The 22,974-nt window shown below is 34.3% G+C and overlaps 1 pseudogene; it reads left to right on the forward strand.

Annotated features, from left to right (window-relative positions):
- The first annotated feature begins 8,438 nt into the window (after positions 1-8,438).
- LOC118610895 lies at positions 8,439-8,557 on the forward strand (annotated as a pseudogene).
- The last annotated feature ends 14,417 nt before the right edge of the window (positions 8,558-22,974 follow it).

The following is a 22,974-nucleotide window of genomic DNA, read 5'->3' on the forward strand; positions in this document are numbered from 1 at the left end:
TATTATCTAGAACAGGAAGATATTAATTACCCCTTCAGGATATTTATTACCTCACATTGATCAGTTAATATAAATCAGGCTAAGATTATGACTATATCACCAAAGAAACATGCTCATGAAACAATTAACCTAATTAACAATTTATTAATATATTTAGTGAATGAGTTAAATTATTCAATGTGCCATTAGCTAAAAGATAGTCCAAATAAGCAGATCATCTATGACTAATTGTTGCCTAAACATAAAGGCTGCCTAAATTTAGACATATTTACATTATACTGAAGAGAAACATTAAAATATAGATTATCAACCTGTTTTCAACACTTTGCCATTCAATAGATAAATCTGAAATTACTGTATAATTCTTGAACTTTAATAATATGCTTTTCAAAATAGGGACCGAAAAAAAAAAAAAAACAGTTAAATATATTTACTAACAGTATAACCAAGGGCATGCAATAACAATCCGGCTGGTAGCTTAGAAAAAAAAAATTACTTAGAAGAGTTTTCTAACAAAATACTATTAGTCCCCATGCTTTTTGCTGTAGTGACGGGCCATATGGTGATTGATTTATTCTATGTTGGCCGCAAGAACGTTTTACTGAAAAGAAATCAAATTGATCCATTGTTTTATTTTTGCACACACTGCTAAGTTTAGTTATGAGCTAATTATTTGTGAAGGTATATGTCTAGTGATGTATGAGCCTTGTTTACATTTTTAATCAAAGAAATAATTTAAGGTATATTTCCATGCTGTATTCACCGAATTACTAATGTCCACTGAGAGAGTGAAAAAAAGCAATGCTGGTGGTTGTCGTGACACAAGCTTCTAATAATTTGCTTGCTGTTCAATCTCCAGTCTTGCTTGCTTCTGGATAAACCTAGACTCCTAGCAGCAGTCTGGACCCAACCTGGCTTTGAATAAAGAGTAGACTGAAGGTATCAAAAGATCAAATTTTTGGTCCCAGTCACAGAATGTAGTACAGTTCTGCCACCTAGTGGTTACTTTCTCACACGTGACGACAGCATTTACACTTCTGTGTGTTATGTCAGCATCTGCAGAGAAAAACAGTGATGCTGGGAATGGCCTGCAGAAGCTTACATGTGAAGAAATTATTCAGATTTTAAAAGATAAGTACAAATGCTCCTATTTTAATATACAAAATAGGTTAGGCCTTTCACAATTTGGTCTCCCTCTGCCCACTGTTCAACTTATCAGCACCCCACCCCCACCCTATATTCCTCCCTAAAGAACTTGCTGTTACTCTAATGCACTGTATTCTCTATGAACCTCTCCTCTGGAGACATAATTCCTTCACTCATTTGGCTACACTGAACATTCCAACATTTTTAAACTTGATAATTATGTCCCTATGAAGCCTACATTGATCCTTGTCAACTTGCCATGTGGTACTTTGTGATAAAACCAACCTGATTCCAAATGTTCAGTTCCATTCTTAGATTACCTCTGGCCCATAAATACATGACATATATATTGATGCGTGCAACCCTCTGGAAGGGGTTTTTAATTTCTAATTTAGCACAATTATTGTTGTAGAAAAATGAAGCAAACATTTACTGAAAAACTATTTTCCAGGCATGGTCTTCGAATGCTTCAGAATCCAGGTTTCTCAGCGTTTCCACATGATTTAAGTACATTCAAGTCAAATATATAGCAAATTTGGATACTTGGCCTTAAAAGAAATGAAATCTTGAGTGCTGCTAGAAAGTTTTTTGATCATCAAAGAAAATCAGAAACAATTGTAGACATTATTTCAATTTTCATCCTGCCTGAAAGAGTGAAATAAATAAAACTGGAAAGTAAATATACTTTACTTGGAAAATAAAATGTCCTGAGTTAGTCTTCAAATGTGAAAAATCTTTAATCTCAGATACACAATATAAATTTTCATGATGGTCAGAAAAGTAATTACGTGACAGCACCACCTTTTACTTAATTTAGCTCATCCTGGCCTATCTTCAAGCCACACCTGCTTGCTCTATCAACCAAAATAAACATTTATTCGTTTCCATATTACATAACTGAAATAGTTATGGAAGAGTCAGCTAAGATTTTTCTTTCATTATCTGCTGAGTTTACAGCTAAATCCTGGTTTAGAATTTTTATTGTCCAAAGACATGCTCTAAAAGATATAGTTTGATGCCCAGAGTCGCCATGTGGAGTTTGCAAAACTACTGTTTATGAAACAAAATCTCCTTTATGTGTAGATGGGACATTTGATATGAAGTAGTATTAACAGCAAAGGTTTTAAAGGGCCATGATAAATGATTTAGTGTAGCACTTATTAGCAGGTAACTGGTACAATCCATCATCAAAATGCTCTTATGGAGAGTTCATCTACCTCATTCCTCATGTCTTAGATGACTGTTTGGCAGATAACTTTGATAAATTTTAATAAACAAAATACTTTCTGTGATAATTTTGCTTAACCATTTTTAAAAGGGATAAAGAACAGAATCATATGAATTATTATAAAGTACTATATATATTACAGTATATATGTGAAATCCTAGCATATTGGCTTCAACATGCTTTTAAGGACCTAAAACCCAAAGCGATGTCATCTTTTGGAAGGGAATTTATATTCAATATAAATGGAAAGAAAGTTGTCTTAATTTTAATCAAAATCAAATAAACCAATATTTCCCTAAATAGGAACAAAGCTCTATTTCTTGTCCTCTCCCTTTACATCAGAGAGATGTTTTATTACTTTTTTATTGCCAAGTTTATTCTAAATTTTCAAATTTAAGAAAAGCTTGAGTGTCATTGTGCAAATGCAAAAAACCTTTAGCTCTATGGAGTAGTTTCAAAAACTGGATTATTAATATGTCCTGGAAGCTTTAAAAATACATAGATGCCTTGGTCACTGCCAGGACCTACAGAATCTCTGTGGGTAAGCCTGGAATCTATTTTTGAAACTTTCCAGTCAATTCCTGCATATCTCATTTTAGACCAGTGAGTAAATTGATGTTCAAGTAGAATTGGTTCTCAAATTGTGGTCCTCAGAGCAACAGTGTCAGCATCAGCTGGCAGCTTGTTAGAAATGCAGATTATCAGAGCTCACTCAGACCTACTAAATCAAAAATTCTGGGGGTGGAGCCCAAAAATCTGCATTTTAACAAGTCCTCTGATGATGCTGAATCATGCTGAAGGTAATGTTTGAGAACCAGTGGTTCTGAAAAGCAAGTCAAAAATTTATTTAAAGCAATAACATTTATCAAATGCTCACTATTTTGAGAAAATGTAAACAAGATCCCTAACCTTATAGAGGATACAATATAACCATTTCCATTATGTCTCTGAGATCTCTTTTATGATTTTGAACAAGTTATTATTATCTCCATTGATAACCATTATTTATCTTCTGTAGATTATTATGATAGATCCCACACGCAATGGGTTAAACTTAAATACATTTTTAATGAAAGAACTGTATCTCCTGGATAAATTGCCCTCAGAAATACATTTTTCATAAATTTTGAAAGTTTGTGTGTGTGCATGTGTGTGTGAAAACCACAGAATTTAGAGGGACTAGTAAAGGTGATCATTTTGCCTCGTTTTATAGATTGACCAAATAAGAAGCAAAATTATACTTTGGAAATTGAGCAGAAAGTTTTGCTCACAACAACAACAGAGCCCTAGATAGTTACCAAGCCTTTCCAAATATTATCTCATTTGTCAGATTATTGTGATAGGCATTACCATCAATAACAACATAAATGTAGGAAATTAAGTTAAATGACTTCTTGATAGAATTTACCTGGTAAATATTTAGGCTCAGATTATAAAACCGGGTAATATAAATTTTGATCTGATGCTCTTTATATTAGATCTCACTGTCTAGTCTATCGAATACATAGTTTGTCACTCAACATATATTTGTGGAATTGAACTAAAAACATAGCCTTATTTCCAAGAGGAGGAAAAGTAAATCATTGATTTTCTATTAATTTCCTCTGGAAAGAGGTATTTTATGAAATAGCATTTGGAATCCCCAACTATAATTATAAGAAAACCAATTTATCTGCATGGAAGATACTGATTTATGGAGGTACACAAATGAAGTAAAATTGTAAAGAATTCAGTATGATGCTTGAATAATATGTTTTCCAACAACAAAAGCTTGAATTCAGTATTCTTCAGGCTATATAACAAATTAGTGCTACAAAAATCTCAAGAATTCAAATTTTTAAATATCCCATCAACATTTTATGAGTCATTTCTTTTTCTAGACATCAGATTCAAGCCAAAGTATTGATCACTATGAATTCTTGTGCAAGTATAAATTGCTACACAACATTGAGAATGCCAGATACCTCACATTTCTTGATTTCAATCAAATCAAAACTGGATTCTAGCTATGATTCATCATAGTTGGCAAAGCCAACATCAATCCATTTTCAAGTCTTTATCCTCACTATCGATCAGAGAAAAATACTGAAGTTTACACAGTTCAGGAAAATGAAGCCCTGTCCCCACCCCACAACCATACATGCCCCTTTATATTGGTCGCTGGAGCCACTGGCCATTGCCCAGGCTTAAGGGATGATTAGAAGATATTCACTATGCATTCCTTTAATCAGTTCGATATCAAACACCCATGGGCACTTTTCAAAGGTCCTCAAGCCATAGGATCTTTTCAAGGGACCCTGAATTGTGGTTCTCAGCATACCGTCTTCTCGGGGACCTACACAGTTACCACTTTCAAGACTCCATCACTGTAGGAATACTTCAATGAGTCAAGAATCAATTCTCAAAATTTCAAATTGTTCCACATCTCCTGTCTCAGGCATCTCAGTCTCAGGAATTTGAATTGTTTGTGCCAAGCTACTTTTTTTCTCCAAACCTCAGAACACAAAAGCATCTCTCCTTTCTCCCTCTTCACTTTCTCCCAACAGCCAACCCATGTACTTACTGGACCAATGCTTTACACCCTCTAAACAAAAGAACAGGTGGATTAGATATTTTCCTTCACATTACATGAAAAACTCTTCTTTATCTAAAATTCTAAAGCTATTTACTTTCCTTGGAGCAAGAAGAGCCCAAATCTTACAAATATAATTCTGGCCACTCTGGTAGTCTAGAGCAAGTAGTACTATTAATAATTAGTTAAACATAGAAAGTCAAGTACAATATGTTAATATATCACTATGCATATAAATCACTTAACTTCTCAGAAGCTCTTTGTAGCCAGAAGAATTATGAAAGTATACAAGAGCCTTCTTTTTCTAATTAACATTAAAGGTTACCTCAACTTATTCCCATAGAGAAGCTCATGAAAAGAATAAAGTGGATTTATAGGAGATTATCTTCCGTGACATCTCCCACAAGTAAGATACAAATATATATATATGGGGGCACCACACATACACATCATGAGGACTCTATACTTCATTCATTGACACTTCATGTGACAAGCACTCTAAAGGTGTGAGGAGAGGTATTCATCCTGGTCTGGATAAACTAGGAAAGCTAAGTATGCACTAGGAAAATTGGAGCCTGGCCTTGGTAGTTGATTGGATGTGGAAAATAAAGAAGTTAAAGGAAATGGAGGAGTCAAGGAACAACTGAAGTATTTTGACAGACTTGTTATTTCTGCCTTTCACTGGGACTTGGCTTTTTAGATAAAGAGGAAGAAAGAGAGATCCTGCTAAATCTATAGTGAGTCCAGCTTTGGACATTGAATGTAATGCCTCTAAGGCATGCAAGCTTCTTTGGGGATCCATCACATAAAGTTTCCCAGTAGAAAGATAGTTAGAACTGAAACTCAGGAGAGAAGACGGAGCATTAAAACTTAAGTTTGTACCAAAATTTCCAGCTTCAAGCATCAGAAACTTTAAATTGCTTTTTTATTATAATTATTCTAATCATTTTATTACTAAAACCTTATCTTTCCTTGCATTCTACTAATCCCCGGAATTTAAATTCCTGTGCCCTCTTTTCTAGAAAAGAACTACCTTTGGGTATATGTAGAAGGAAAGGGAGTGGGAGAACTTGCTTTTAAAAACAAATGCTGAGATTTACAAAGTGTTAATAAACTCCAGGAGCTCTGAGTCCTTTTGGTTGTAAGTAAATTGAATAGAAAAACATTCTGTATTTTATGGTCTTAATCAAAATCACAGAGGTCCAGAGACAAAATTTTACAAACCTAATAGTTATAAAGTTCAGTTGATCTAATTGATATAAATAAGTCATCATGAACCATCAAAGATAGTTTAATTTTAGTAAAGTGCCCCTTCCCTCATCATTTCCTCCAGTTTTCTTCAGTAAATGAAACCATTATGTGTTAAATCTGTTAAAGCTACAAAACTTTTCCTATAGCAATGCCTCAGCCGAAATGATTTGGGTCACTCTCTAACAAATCCACCCCTTTTCTACAAAACTTCTCAGTCAGCTCTAGTTTGGACATAGCTGACAGTCAATAGCCACTATTATTGCACCTGCATTATTACTATAGCCTCTTGTTTTCCTCCATCCCTGTTCTCTGGAAGTTTATTCTCCATATGACAGTCAGATTGATCCTTTTAAAATATAAGGCAAATCATTTCTTTGCTTAAAACCATCTAATGGCTTACTATCTTATTCAAAACCTAATTCAAAGTCCTTATAATGAATGGCCTATTTGTCCCAATATGATCCACACCCAATCTTCCTCTGATTTTCTTACTCTTCTCTCCTTATCTCCACTCCAGCTTCCTTGATATTTCCCTACTTTAGTGTCCATGTACTTGCAGCTCCTTTCAGAACTTCTTTCCCAAATGCTCATATAAACTTACTCTCACTTTCTTCAGGTCATTGCTCAAATGCTGTTCTGTCTATAATAGCATACACCCCCACCTCCAACTGTTATTCTCTGTTGCTTTACAAGCTTTTTTTTTTTTCTTTCCCATGGCACTTATCACCATCTGGCATAATGTAGGTCTGTTTGATTATTTGTTCATTATCTATTTCCTGACTAAATGTAAGATCCTTGAGAGCTGGAACTTATTTTGTTTCACTGCTTGATCCCATTGCCTAAAATAGTACTAGACTCAGTAATGCTCAATTTTTTTTTTTTGTCAAATAAATAAAGGGATAATAATGCAACTATAATGAAAGCTATCAATGTGGCCTGGACAAAAACCATATCTCCCAATTTTTCCCCCAATATTATTTTTCCATTAGTTCACAATTGAAACATAAAATGCAATAAAATATCACAGAAAGGATAACTGTTTCCTGTGATTTGGCACTCAGCACACTGAATTAAACCCCATGATGCTTTGGAATACATGGACCACTGAACAAATGGATTAAGTCCCATTTGCTTAGCCAAAAACTTAACTTTGAACATTGGCCATTTCTTACACAGGGGCTGACTACTGATGGAGGAGAGCCACAAAGAGAAGCCAAATTCAGCCCAAACCTCCTGAAATTCTCCCCAGAAAAAAATGATGACAAGTAGAATGTGAGGAGTGGAAGAGGTTGGAGAAGGGATTTGTTGAGGACTTTGGATTAAGTTTAATAAAAGAACTAAAAGTAGATTGAGTCTAAATAAAAACCCCTGGAAGCCCGTTTCAACAGATTATCAAGCCATATAAGTGTTCTTGAGTAAAGGCCAATGAAACTTTTGAAATATTTTAAACTGAATTTTTCATTAGCTCTAAGATAATAACATTAAAAATATAAGACCAAACTTTATAAAAATAAATACTCCAAAGAAGTAGAAATCCTGACACAGGCTCTACTGTGCCAAAATAATTTTAGATCCCCCGATACTCTTTTATCCAGGCTATTATCTAAGTGATTTCTTTGGAGTATAAAGCCATTTACACACAGAGTATGGCTAAAAAAAATAGTCACCCATATAATGTTTTTTAATAAGTTAATGTAAATAAAAGATTTCTCATTAAAACTTCATACTCAAGGGAAATATTGCCTTAAAATTAAGCTTGCTCTAGAACATTTTAATAACTCGATGTGTTTAGCTACAGAAAAACTCTTGGAACAAAAATGTGCACTTATGCATAGGCGCCAGAAAATCTGGGACCTTACTGTTGAGGTCAAATGGTTCCATTATTTTCTGCAGGTTTATGTTCTCAATGAATCAAGCCATTAGAAGAGCAGCCCACAGATGTCCCTTGAAAAACAAGAAACTGGCAGGAATCCCTTAAATGAGACTCTTAGAACTGATATTATTGATTCTTGGTGGCTTCAAGTAAGCCCTTTAGTAGAAAGATCAAAATATAGCCAATTTTAACCTTTGAATAAAAAAACGAACTTGATTCAGTAAATATGTATACATTGCTCAATTAATAGTCTTTAATGTCCTTTGCCCCATAGGAGAATACAAAAAGGTGTAAGACCCAATTCCTGCCTTTAGGATCCTTATAAATGAATAGATCTGAAAGCTATGACTAACATTACAAAAAAATAAGTCTATGTCCATGCCACACTGAACAAGCCTGATCCTGTCTGATCTCAGAAGCTAATCAGAGTCGGGCCTGGTTAGTACTTGGATGGGAGACCACCTAGGAAGACCAGGTGCTGTAGGCATAAAAAATAAAAATAAGGAATTGTAATCTGATAAGGTCCTTACAATCCATGAGGTCAACCAAGGGTTGCCTTGCATAAAAAAAAAAAAAAAAAAAAAAAAAAAAAAAAAAAAAAAAAAACAAGAGATGGTATGTGAGACAAGCGGGAGATATGTGCCAAATGCTTTGGTAACTTTGTTGCTGGGAAGATCCCATTTAACTGAAGAATTCAAGAAAATTCACACACACAAAAAGATCATGATTTTTTTTTTTTTGATCTTTTGAGTTGGTCCTTGAAGTTTGAGCTGGATATGAAGGAACTTTTGAAGACAAAAAATTCCTTAAACAATAACAGAGAGCCAAGCTCAGTCTGTTTGGGGAATAAAGGATGGTCTGTGTGAGCAGCAGCTTTCAAGTTGACTCTCACCTTTGGATATTACACTATCATGTTGACACCTCCCCTTGAGCATGAGATCCTAGTAACTTGCTCCTGATTAATATAGTAAGTCGAAAGTGATGGGATGTAATTCCCATGGTTAGGTTACAAATGACATCCATATTTCTCTATTCTTTCTATTGCCTTCTTAGTTTACAGACTCTGATGGCGCAAGATGCCATATTAGAGAGGCCCATGTGCCAAGGAACTGAGGGCACTCTCCAGCCAATGGTGAGAGAAACTGAGGTCCTCAATCCCACAACCCACAAGAAACCGAATCTTACCAACAACATGAGTGAGCTTGGAAGCAGATCCTTCCCTAGTTAGATCTTGAGGTAATTATAGCCACAAAAGACACCTTGACTGCAACCTGTGAGAGACCCTGAAGCATTTTTTGTCCTTTATTTTTTATGTATTTAAAAATATAAGAGTCATTTCACCTCTTTTGGACTCAAGATTTAACTAAGCCATGTGCAGGCATATCTTGGAGTTATCACGGTTCTGTTCCAGACCACCGCAAAAAAGCAAGTACTGCAATAAAGACAGTCTTAATCTTTTTGGTGGTGGAGGATCTTGCTTTCAATTTGTATTTTTTTTTAAAGGAACATCTGTGATGCACAATAAAAATAAGCACAATAAAATGAGGTATGCCTTACTATGAGACAACTATTGTTTTAAACCACGAAATTTGGGAATAATTTGTTATGTAGGGATGGATAACTTTTGCAGTACAAATTATAGCCTAAAATAATTATTTACAAAAGCACTTTCCAATGTATTATTTGATTTTTAACCATCTTTCGAGATAGAAAAAGCAGGTGAAATCCTCATTTTTCAGATCAGGAGATATTGCTGTGGTTTTATAGTTTATACTCAGTGTCATACAACTAGCTAGTGTTTTGTCTTTAGTGCTCTTTTCATTACAATACTCACGGGAATGAAAGGCTGAAAACTTGAAAGATTTAACAGTCTTTAATGTGGATGTACAGAAATGGCAAGTGCCTACACACAAGGGGAATGGTTTTGCTATTTTTCTTTGCCTTCCTACTCTTAAAATACAAATGCTTTATAAATAAATCTTCTACCAGATTTTATAGCTTTGTTTTGGTGTCTTTTTGCTTCTCCTAAGTATTTGACCAAAATGTCGAAACATATTGACATTTCAGTTAGTTTTGAATGGCCATTGACTTTTTGAAACTTGACTCGTTCTTATATGCAAAGAGATAGGTTGCCCATATGGTACATAACATATTTTATTAAATTTTCTGAAAACTCCTGGTCTACCTATTTAATACTGACAATTAATGCTTATTTCTTGCAGTATTAACATTTATTTGTTTATATTACTATTAGGAAATTATAAATATATACCTCTTCTAGTGAATGAAGTATATAGAGCAAAAGAATCTTTCTTGATAAATCAAATATGAATTTTACTCTAATACAGTAATAGTCTCAATAATATTAATATTGCTATATCTAGTAAAATTAACACTCCGAAAAACCCTCAGATTTCTGTATTTTTAAACATTGAAGGATTTTATATTTTTTATTCTTAGCCTTCATCATGTTTCCCAATCATAAGTTGACTGAGATCAATGTCTTTATTCTTATAATGTCACCTTTTATTTCTAACTTCCTGTTTTTTCTGTGAAAAGGGAACTCATAAAACAGCCAATAATTATAATGACAACATATACAATGTGGAAGCAACCAGGTTCTACACAAAAGTTTAAGTTAACATAATGGAGGTTACAGGTACCAGCCAGCAAAGGTTTGAACCTTATCAATTAGTAATTGAGCTAATATTGGAAAACTCACTTAAAAATTTTATGTTTCTAAAAATAATGATTCCTATCTTATGAAGTTGTTATGGGGATAAATTAAGTTAATATTCTAAATATGAATTTGAATTCCTGGTGATGGGTTCCAGATATTAGTGTTCAATAAGAAGTTTCCTAGGTGATTCCAATAAGTAGCCATTTATCTAAATCCGTGGTTCTCAATCAGATTGCACATCAGGATCACCTTGTATCTCTCACAAATAACCCATATTTGAGTGCTGTATTATTTCTTATTATTGCTTCTCTAACAAATTACCATAAGCTTAGCAGTCAAAACAACACAAATTTTTTAACTTACAGTTCTAGAGGTCAGAAGTCTAAGAATCTGTCTGGATGAAACCTCAAGATATGTTCCTTTCTCAAGGATCTAGGGGAAATTTTATTTCCTTGCCTGTTTTGGTGGCTAGCGGCTGCTTGATCCCAGTCAGCAGGCCCCTCGTTCCATCTTCGAAGCCTGCAAGGGGTGGCTGGTCAGACCCTTCTCGTCCTGTACCGCTCTGACGCTGACTCGGCTGCTGTTTTCCCTCTACCATATTTAAAGACCCCTGTGATTACATTGGGCCCACCTGGATGTTCTGGAATAATCCAATCAGTTGATTAACAACCTTAATCCCATCTGTTACTTTAATACTTCTTTGCCATGTAAGGAGTTCACAAGTGTCAGGTATTAGGACCTAACTATCTTTGGGAGGTTACCACTCTCCAAAGACTCAAATTTAATTGACTTTGGTAAGGATATGCTTTACATATCCACTCACCGTTTCTATTATCCAGCTTCATTTGAGTACTACCAATCTAAGTATTATCAGGGTTTCAGGAAACATTATGCCCATGAAATGTCCAATAATGGTTAAATTAGACTTGAAAAGAACTCAAATTACATGTTAAAGACAGTAAGAAATTCTAAAAGAGAGAAATTTATTCAACCTTAACCAGTCTCAAACTTTTTACAATAAAACCTATTAAGAGTAACATCTATTAAGGGCAAAGGAATTGTTTTTCTACTTAAGGATTTTGAGATCTAATGTTCTAGGAAGGAAAAAGAGTGTAATGAAACTTTTTTTGTTTTGTTTACTCAGATGCTTTTATTTAAATTTTGTTTTACTATTAAAGTATCTGTTGAATTTAGAACATGGTCAAGAGCTTAAAATTCAAATTGAAGATGATCTAATCAGGATTATATTACCACACATATTAATAAGAACCAAATGGTCAACATAGTATAATTTAATCATTATTTGAGGAAAAAGAGAAAAATAGAGCTAGAAAGGTCCAAAAATATAACTCTTTTATTAAATAAAAAGTGGATTTCTTCATGCTAATATCCAAGGATTGATTTGTTTACACAAAATCACATATAATGATTTAATAATATAAATAGAATTGAATCACTCCAATTTATATATGTATATTATAAAGACAGATAGACCATATTTTAAAAATCATAAAAATTAGGTCCATATTTTCCAGAAGATTCACAAATATATAACGTATTTAACTATTTTTCTCGAACTTCTCTGCAGAAATGTACTTTCCTGAGGAGCAAGTAAATGTGGAGCATATGGTGTTTGGAAAATTTTGTGTACATTGAAAAGACACTCATGATTAATTGAAATCATTTGCCAGCTCCATTCTCATCTTTCAGAGGAGAGATAATTCAGAACAAGTAATCAAAGAGACTGAATAAACAGTTTTGGTAGGAAAACAGAAAGCAGGCTACTTATGAAAAATTTTTCCTTCAAATTAAATAAGTTAAATGGTTATTTCTGATTATTGAATTATCTACTTCCCATTTTTGGGCTGCCCCCAAATGCAAACTGGATTTACAGTTCAGCAGAGCTTCCAGGGTCAGAAATTAGAGACTATCTGTTAAAGTTTAGAGTTCAAGCTATTGTTCAAGTTTACCAAGAAAATGTTCAACCACTACCCTGCTGCCTAACTGAAAAAAATATTATTCAGGGCTTTTTTCCTATATTGGAAGTGACACACAGTGACATACAATATAGAGTGGTGGTTAACTACCCAGCTCTGGAGCCCAGCAACCTATGTCAAAATCCTGACTGCACCTTTTACTGGATGTGTGACCTTAGACAGGTTGCTTAACCTTTATGGGCCCAGAGTCCCTGCATGAAATAATGACATCTCAATGCTTGCAACCTAGTGAAAGACTCACTAAATGTTAGCTCTTATTTTTACTCCATTATATTTATACTTATTTTAAAAGTGATTTGATTAAATGCTTAGACATATTTAAGTGTGTTATTTAGTAAATTTTAGTAAAAGTACATTTGCAACTTATACAAGAAGTTAAGGAGCTAAGTGGAATTTAATTTGAAATACTGCTACATGAGATGTTTATAATTGTTCCACTTGTTAATGCTGTTGTTTTAGAAATAGAAGCAATTTTAAAAGCTCAGTTCCCATGCTTACAGATAAAAACATTGAGTCCAAAAGAGATGAAATGACTCTTATATTTTTAAATACATAAAAAATAAAGGACAAAAAATGTGAAGTTGCAAAGATTTCATGAATAAATAATTTTATTAAGACTTAAAACTAGTTAAAATTCTTGAAAGAAGCTTTTTTTGTACTTAAGAGTCTCCAAAAAAATTCATTCTTTATTATTATGTGCCAGTCACCATTAACCATACTAAATGCTGAACAAAGACAGTGATAAAAAGGTATATGAGAAATCATAAATTGAGATTTTTTTTGATGGTGTCAGAATAGAAAGAGCCCTTTGACTCCAACATTTTTATATTACTGACGAGGTCATTAAGTTTTAGAAAAGGTTTAAATAACTTGCTCATAATCCCTCAGCCAGCAAATGGCATATTTAAGTTCTGCAACTCTCAGTTTGTCTGCCCAGCAAATACTGACTTTCACAGGAAATTTTGAGACATAAGAAAAACAAACTTATCCAATCCTTGTATTGAGTAGAGGGAAAATGCAATATTGAAAAATTCTTTTAGCATTTATTTAAATTTAAATAATAGCAAAAAACCATTTTTTAACTTTCTCACAGGATATAGGATTTTTAAAAGATGTTGAATTTAAAAAGCACATTTCTTATTTTGAAATTACAAGTAGTATTAGCATGTTAAGGTAAAAACAATGATGGGCTATCTACTAACAGGGCAAGAAGCACATGCCTCTTCACTTTTCTCACAATATCACTTTAACTGCTGATTATGGCCTGCAAATTTTGATCTCATTTTTCTCTGACCTGAACTATTTACCTCATTCCAACTGGGAATTGTCCTGTTTTTCCAATCTCCTTATATGGGATTCTACAGCATACCATTCAGTGTACAGGACGGAGAACCTCACTAGTTTCTGAATGTGCGTTTTTATTCTTCTGACTCCTGATAGTACACACATGTTGTCAAATTGAAAAGGATTGCCTTTTTTTTTTTTTTTTTTTGCATTTGAAAAAGGATAGTCTGAAAATAGGAATCTGACTCACTATGTAATTTCTCTGTATCCAAAACTGTGCTGAGCATTATCTATTTCAGGATCTCATTGTTTCTTTTCTGTACTATTGTAATAATTTTTTATTTGGTTTTCTTGCTTCCAATCTTGCCTGCATACTCTTGCCAGATAATCTTCTTAAAGTCCAACTCCAATTTTATTATTCCCCTGATTAAAAAGTAAAAACACTACACACACACACGAATGAATGCAAGCTTTAAAAAAAAAAAGTGAAAACTGAATAAAGTCTGCATTTCAACTAACGGTAATATACTGAAGTCAATTTTCTGGTTTGGTATTATACTATAACTATATAAGATGTCACCACTGGAGGGGGAGGGCTGAGTGATAGGTACACAAGAATCTTTGTACTATATACTTTTCATGAGCCCATAATTACTTCAAAATTTAAAATTCAAAAAAAATCTTGCAAATGGATTTCTTCACATTTTTAAAATAAACAAGAAATGATTATATTTCAGCACACCCTCCAAACAGAACCATTTGAAAAGTCTTAAATATACCTTGTGTTTACTAACACATCTTTGTCTAAACCTTTCAATGCCTCTCTCTCTCTCCCATGCATTTTAACTTGTAAAACACTCTCTCGGGATATACCTTAAATCAGGAGTCCCCAACCCCTGGGCCATGGACTGGTACCAGTCGGTGGCCCATTAGAAAACTAGCCGCACAGCAGAAGGTGGGCAAACGAAGCTGTATTTGCAGCCACTCCCCAGAGCTAGCCTCATACCACCTCAGCTCCACTTCAGATCAACAGGCATTAGATTCTCATAGGAGCACCAATCCCTGGTGCCGAAAGGTTGGAGACTGCTGCCTTAAATATTGCCTCTCCCTCAAGCACTACCTGATTCAGCATCAGCTAAATACAATATCTCCCACCCGCAAAACCTCATACCATCTCCCTTTTGACTCTTAAAAAAGACTCACTTATATATTTTTCAATCTGAAGAGTGATTTTCAGCCCTCAATAAATGGTAAGCAATTAGAGGACAGAGTTTGTGTCTTCCTTTTTTTTCAGTCCCCACAGATGCCAGTAAGTGCTTTGCTTAGTATTTGTTGAAGTAACATAAATAGTTCCTCCTTCAATATCCAGGGGTCGTTGTTCTATAAAAGAGAAAGTGTAAGCTGTAATTGACAAATAAATAAAAAATTTTAAAACACACTAAGGATCAAAATAATACATGTCTTTTTAATCTGAGTTTCATGCTGTAGATACCTTTTCTTTGAATAGTCTTTGTTAGACAAAGTAGAAAACAAAGATGTCCGGGTACAGTTGACACATGCTGTAGAGTTAAACTTGAACAACAAAGTCAGCCTATGCAACATTGAGGCAAAGTCTCTGGTGTGTACTGCACAGAAGCTTGCCCCAGTTAAAAAGAAATGCCAAGTTAGCAAGGTCTCTGAAAGTGTACTTCAGTTTCACCCTTCCATAATTTTTTTTTTCTTAGTACGAATGCCTTTCTCTTAGTTTACTTCCCTTTATCTTCTCATTATTTCTCTTGACTGCTCAATAATAAAGGGTTCAGCTAATCCCTCCAGGGTCACTGGGGTATAGTTCTTATCAAAAAAGCTTTGCAGTTACCTCCATCTGAGGTTTCTATGTTGCTACAAGTTAGTTGTTCCAATCCTGAGTCTCAAATAGTTATTTGTCCAGCATGCAGTCCAACACAGCATTATATTTGAACACCTATTTTGATGAAAGTAGACATAAGCAAATAAATGATAATATAACAATGTAAGAGGAAGCTCGACTAAAAAAAAAAAAAAAAAAACCTTTACTTAATTTGAATCTTTGCATCTATTTATTTCCCCAAGTTGCTAAAACAACTTATTTTAATCCACTTATAAAGGGGGATTTTATTCAGAAATGTTTCCTACCTTGAGCTATTTTTGAGATGATTAAACTGCTGACATTCTATAATGAATTCACATTCAACAGAGCATTTGAGGGCCTCTTGAATGACAGGTACTGTGCTAGACACTGAATGCATTTCATTTGTTTTTCTAATCTTTCTGATGATTTAAAACATGGTAAGTATTCCTTCCAATCCCCATCAATGTCTCCTTATTAATAAAAGGGTTTTAATTAATAAACTGGAGTTGGTGACATCATCTGTGGTTTCCACAGCTCACTAGTTCCGTACAAAGATCAACCCAGAATCCGACCTCAGTAGCACCTAGAATTGGTGAAACTGAATTAACTGAAAATTATATCTTCAGTTTATTAATTATACTTTTTCCTCAGCATATATCAATTGATAATGTACCAAAGGGCAGTTCATTTTTGCTTACCTACAATTGATCCTCAGCTGAGGTCATGCCTTTAATTATGGATCTTTTAAAATAAACCTCTTAAACTACAACCTATTTGCCTCCTCCACTGAATAATTTCTTTCAAGATTTGCAAAGTCACAGAAAAGAATGTGTTTATCAAGAAGAATGCCTTGCAAGTATATGTTTTGATAATTACCATAAGCTCAGGGAACAGTAACTCTGTCCAATATGATCTAGAGTTAGCCTGATGTAGCTTTTAAATTGGATGGATGATTCCAAATAAACCAAGTTTTGGCACCACATAACTACAGAGAAGCACTAGGAAATCTATTTATTTTAGCTCTGTGAATTTATAAGGAGATAAACTTACAATTTTAATTGCAGAGATTGAGGTTTCTAGGTGCCATTATTTTGAGTGTCCTCAATATGAATTTCTTCAGGCTATAAACAGGAGTTAGGAGTAAAAATTTAGTTCCCCATAGATCTTTTACCAGGAATAAGAGTTGAGAACATTTATAATCTGGGGATTTAGGAGAAAATAATACAGTTTAGTATAATCTTTGAAAGGTACTGGCAGTAGTAAAGTATAACCAATGTAATTTATAAACACTTTAATTGTATACACCAAAGAAACAAGAATTTGATGATTTCATAGTCAAGAAACACTATAGATACAGAGCATATTAATTCAGAATCATCTTGAGAAAATAAACATAAACTTTGTGATTTTAATAAACGCTTTTGAGAATGCACAAATATTAAAGTATCTAGGTTTTTCTATTGTTGCTTCTATTAAGTGTGTATATGTTTTCTACAATGAAAGAAATGTAACACTAAGGTTCTCTCCTCAGTGAATTCTCTGAATAAAGCAAATTCCAAATTTTATTCACAATAAATATTGAACACATTGAAGAAAAGTACTAAGGGAGAAATTGGAATATGAGCTAAACTTAGAAGAATGTGTACAATTTGTATCCCTATAAATAAAATGAAATTTATACATATATGCAAAAGGAGAGAGGAAGGAAAAACATGGACAAATGCACTGACCAAGAAAGTTAAACTTGAAGGTTCTTCATTATAAAGTGAGGTAAAAATTATTTCAAGCAGATACATTCTAAAATTAATATAGAGCTAATAAGTTTGAAACTCTTAAGTAGAATAGGCAAAAAATTCAATGGCATATCAATCTAGCAAATAAATCAGTAGGAGAAGAGACTAGAGTTAGTGAATTAAGAAACTATTGTATGTGTTAATTCGTGCAATGATATGAGCTTTCTTTAAGGTGGAAGCAATAGGGTTTGAGAGTCAGGGGCAAATCTAAAATGTATTTCAAATGAAGAAATGGTATAAGGTAATGATAATGTGCTGAGCATAAAGAAATGGACTTAAAAAAAAAATGGATTCCAAAGGAGCCATGACAGTAATATCAAATGGCACATAATGGGAATGCCATTACCAGAACATCAAAAACAGCAGATACATCTTGGCTTTGATAAGCCCCCATCTCCAGGAGCCAATAAGCAGAAGGATTCCACCCTGTAAGGATCATATAAGCTGAACACCTCAGACAGACAACGTTCAAGCCTGACCTGAGAGTATCACAAACAGGTACACTGAAAGCTGAAGACTCTAACCTTCTGCCCATTGTAGCCACTGGCTTGGGACCAATGTGAAACCATCAGTGCACTCAGTCAACAGAGCTCACTTTGGAGATGCTGAGGACTTTTATCCCTTCACTCTGTCTTGTAAGACTCTGTACTTGTTTCTGTGTGTTGTCTGTTAACTTGTGTGGGTACCTGATTGGTTTATCTGAGAAGGTTTCACTCAAAAACCTGCCATTGTGGAAAGACACAAACACATTCAAGGGTGTTGCTTCCATAGCTGCTTTCCTTGCTTACAACAGATGTATTGGTGATAAACTGGATATTTGATTATAAAAAAAAAAAAAAGATATGAGTTAAATTTGATTCAAATTTTTAGGACTATGAGAATACAGAAAAAAAATGCCATTAAGTAAACTTGAAATATAAGAAGGTGAGTAGATATAAGAAATATTGAAAGTAAATTTTAAAAAGAGCTGAAATATAACTAAGGAGTATCCAAATTGGAATTATCTAAAACAGTTTGAAATGTATGACTAAATCTTGGGTTAGTGTTTTGACTAGATACAATAGATTTGTGAAGCATTAGTAGAAAGATTACTTTAGTTCCTGGATTGAAAATGTTTCCAAAATAGGGAAGAACAGACAGCTATAGATTATCCTGAAGTTTGTCTCCATAGAGAAGAGAGGAGTAGGAAACGAAAGAAAGAATAGTGAAAGGTCAGAGAATAGTTTAGTATTAAAGATATTGAAAGGGGCCACTTTTATCAATAAGTTCTACTGGGCGTTCTTAAGTTTCATTGTCATTATTTGGAATAAAATATATTTTTATAAAGAGAAAATTTTTGGTGAGTGACTATAACAAATAAACCTCCAAATCTCATTTGGTTGTGCATGACAAGCATATTTCTTGATTTCAAGAAGTCCATACAGATATTCCCTGATGGGTGGTCAGCTTCCCAAATGGTCATGCCCTAGATCTTTTATCTTGTGGCTCCTTTCTCTCCTAGGGCTTCAGAGTCCTCTGAATTTGGCCAGCAAATAGGAAAAGATGAATTGTTTGTAGGAAGTCTTATGGGCCAAGCCTGCAAATGGTGTGTATCACTTCTCCACACACTCTATTGGCTAGAACTCAGTCACATGGGCTTACTTAATTGTAAGTATATTTGGGAAATGCAGTTTATACGGTTAGAAAGAAGAGGAATCTGGTTTGGTGGCAGTTAGTCTTTGCTACATTCAGTTCTTGGTGATATATCTGATTAGTAATGATTATCATGAAGAGATAAAAATAAAATTTAACATTTAATTTTTATGCTATTCATGTGAAATTAATCATTTTTCTTTATCTTTCATCAAAATGCTTGTGTTCTAGCTTAAATCCTGAGTCCACGAGCTTCAGCAAATTACATTTCCCTATTAGTAGTTATAGTAATACTGATAACTGTTATATTTTTTAAATTTTGTAATATTAAAAAATATAATTTGTTATATTTTGTTTGATAGAAATATAATAAGTGAATCAATGTACTATTGACTCATTCTTTGTAAAACAGACAAAACAAAGAGGAAAACTAGCAGTACCGCAGAGTATTTCACATTCTTTGGATTGCATGAACCAGATTAACCAACAAAATAGCCAACTCTGGAAAATTAAGGTTTCAGTAAAGGTGAACAAGCACCACTTTTGGTCATCCTAAGAATGAGGCCACACATTATCCTTAGCAGCTTTGCAATGCAATAAATCGTGTGAAGATGAAGCAAATAGTCATTTGAATCAGAGAAAGGAGTGTCTTCCTTGGGGGAAGATCCAAGAGAAGTCTAATAAACAAGTCTCTTAAGATGTAAGATAATGACAGAAAAGAATTTGAATTAAAAAGGATTAAAATTAAGTTTGCCACTCTCTCAGCTTCTAGGTCCTGAACATACTGTTTTTTCCATTGATTTGTTTACTCATAGCACCAAAATGTCAAGGGCTTGTACTTTTACATTGTCCTACCATCACCCTTCCACTCTTTGCTTCCAGGAAGAAGGAGCTGGCTTGGTAAATTATGGGTCTCATTGACCAGCATAATTTGGTTGGGAATTATAGCAACTGTAGCCGATGGCTTAGGTCAGTCATTCTCAAGATTGTCTATACATACACATTGAAATATAGAAAAAAATTTAAGTACTGGTGCCTGACTCCTATTCCTACTCATTGTAGTTCTCTTGATGAGGGCCGCAACCTGAAAATCTGGACTTTTTAAAGCTTGTTAGGTGATTCTCATATTTAGCAGAGGCTGAGAATCACTGATTTGGATTTTCCTCTTTGTTCTCTTTCCATTGTTCAGGGATTTAGACCTTCTGGAGAGGAGAGAGAATCCAGAGAAGTAGAATTAATAGTCAATACAGATTATTACTTATTAGCTGCACTTTATTATGCAAATTGTGTTTAAAAATCAAAAAAATGAAAGAAAAGAAACAACAGGCCTAAATGGAGTCACCAGCTAAGTCAAGTCACCAAAATAAAAATAACTAACCTAATTGCAGTTTCTCCCTGCTCCCAGGATAGGATTTTAAACCAGTCTGGAATTTTCTAGTCAACATCAATGAGGTAATCTGTCCTGTGGGACCTCTTCATCCCCCTTAGAAAGAAGAAGCAATCTGTATGATAAAAATCCTGAGAGGTTCTTTTTCCTTAAAAATAATTCTTTCTTTTCTTTGTTAATATCACCCTTGCCCTACCATTTTCCTATAAAAATTCCCCATATTCTACAACCCCTTTGAGAGTCCTTCTATTTGCTGGATGGGATGCTGCTGGTTCACGAATTGCTTAATAAAGCTTATTAGATCTTCAAATTTATTCCATTGACATTTGTTCTTTAACAATTGAATACATTGGTGGATGAAAAAAGCACCACATACTAAACCTGACAAGCTCAGTGGAGGCCAGCATGGCAGGCCCTACAAACTCAGACCGAAAGTAACCACACAGAATGGTCTTGTTATTGGGACAAAAATGGGGTCCATCTGCCTGTGTGCGTCTAAGACAAAGAAGAGATACATGCAAGTTTTGTGGCAAAGAAAGTAAGTAAGGTTTATTAGAGAGTTGTAAGTCCCAGGACATAGGTAAGCTATGACTCAAAAGCCTGGCTCCCCAAGTATCTCAGGGTACAGATAATATAGGGAAAAATCAGTAGTCATGGAAACTAAGGGAGTTGGGATCATGGATGCCACTGATTGGATGATTGAAAGGGGATGAGGTAACTGATTATTGTGCCTGGTTCTGGAATCAGCCCCATTGGTCTCCCTTCTGGTCCCAAGGTAGGTGGGTTTGTTCTGCCTCGATGGGCCGGGAGCTGAAACGCATCTAAAGCCAAGATGTTGCGCTTAGTCTAAAAGTCCAACTGAAACTTGTCCTCATGACTAGACCGAGGCTCAGTTCATCTTCTGTCCTGAGGTTTAATGATTAAAGGAGCAGGCATACAGAAAATAAGGGAGGGAAAAAGCAAGTGAGCCGCAATACCAATATCTGGGAAAAACCAGCTTGAATCAGAGAAAAAAAAGAAAACTATATTTAAAAAAATGAAGTTTGTGTGTGGTTACAGTTTAAACATAAAAATTCCTAACTAAAAGCAGGTCGCAGCAGGTAGTCACATCATATTTTAATATATGGTCTAAAATACCTTAAAACTTGAAAGTATGAAACACTTTAAATAATAAAAACTAAAAATAGATCATTTCCAGGCTGGTATATCTTGGTTTTAATATATAAAATCAAGATTATTTTTAAAATAATATGCAAGACTATTTAATGATGAAATCATAAAAATTCTCTCCCTTTCTCTTTCTCTATATATACATATATATATATATGTGTGTGTGTGTGTGTGTGTGTGTATATATATATATATATATATATATATACCTACATACACATACATATATATAATGCAAAATTCAATTTGAAATATATATATAATATAATCTCAGTTTTATTGGGGAAAATGAGCATCCATCTATATAATGTGGATAAAAAAGGAACACATACTAAACCTGACAAGCTCAGGAGAGACCAGCACAGAAGACCCTACAAACTCAGAGACTGAAAGTAACCACGTAGGGTGGTCTGAACATAAAAATTCTTAACTAAAAGGGGGTCAGGGAGGATAGCCGAGTTTTAGGCCTGTAGCTAGCTTGACAAAGGCCAATCTTTACCTTAAGCTGGCCTGTCTATTGTCTTTTTGCATCTAAAGTAACATCTTTGAAATGTTAGAGAAATCCCCTTTTCCAGACCCCTCAGGGAACAACCTCTCATCAGAGCAGGAGACCACAGAATCCCCATTGTTATCTTATGCCCCACCCTACTCTTCCGCCCCTCACACATACCACCTCTATGTGCTATATACATTTTAACTATCCTGAACCAACCAACGTAAAAGAAGTATGTATCTATGTTTTACTTTTTATTCAACCGAGAAGTATCCCCGCTTTGCTTTCTCCCACTCCCTTAATCTATCAGCAGTGGATTTCATGTAACCTTTCTTATGGCTCTTTCTTTGATTCTAATGTATAAAATAAGATGCAAAACCTCCATTCTCAGGAGCGTTTTCTCAATTCATTAAGATTTTGTTTTCCAGCAATTGTCATAAGTTTGGTTTAAATGAACTCATAAAAATTCTCTATAGGTTAGGGCGTTTCTAACATCAATGCATTTATTTGTGTTTATGATGTGTCAGGTATTGTTCTAGAGTCTTGGAATACACCAGTCAACAAAACAAACAAAAGTCTCTTCTCTTGTGAAGCTTAA

Source organism: Rousettus aegyptiacus, unplaced genomic scaffold (assembly GCF_014176215.1).
Source record: "Rousettus aegyptiacus isolate mRouAeg1 unplaced genomic scaffold, mRouAeg1.p scaffold_m13_p_13, whole genome shotgun sequence".
Taxonomy (NCBI): Eukaryota; Metazoa; Chordata; class Mammalia; order Chiroptera; family Pteropodidae; genus Rousettus; species Rousettus aegyptiacus.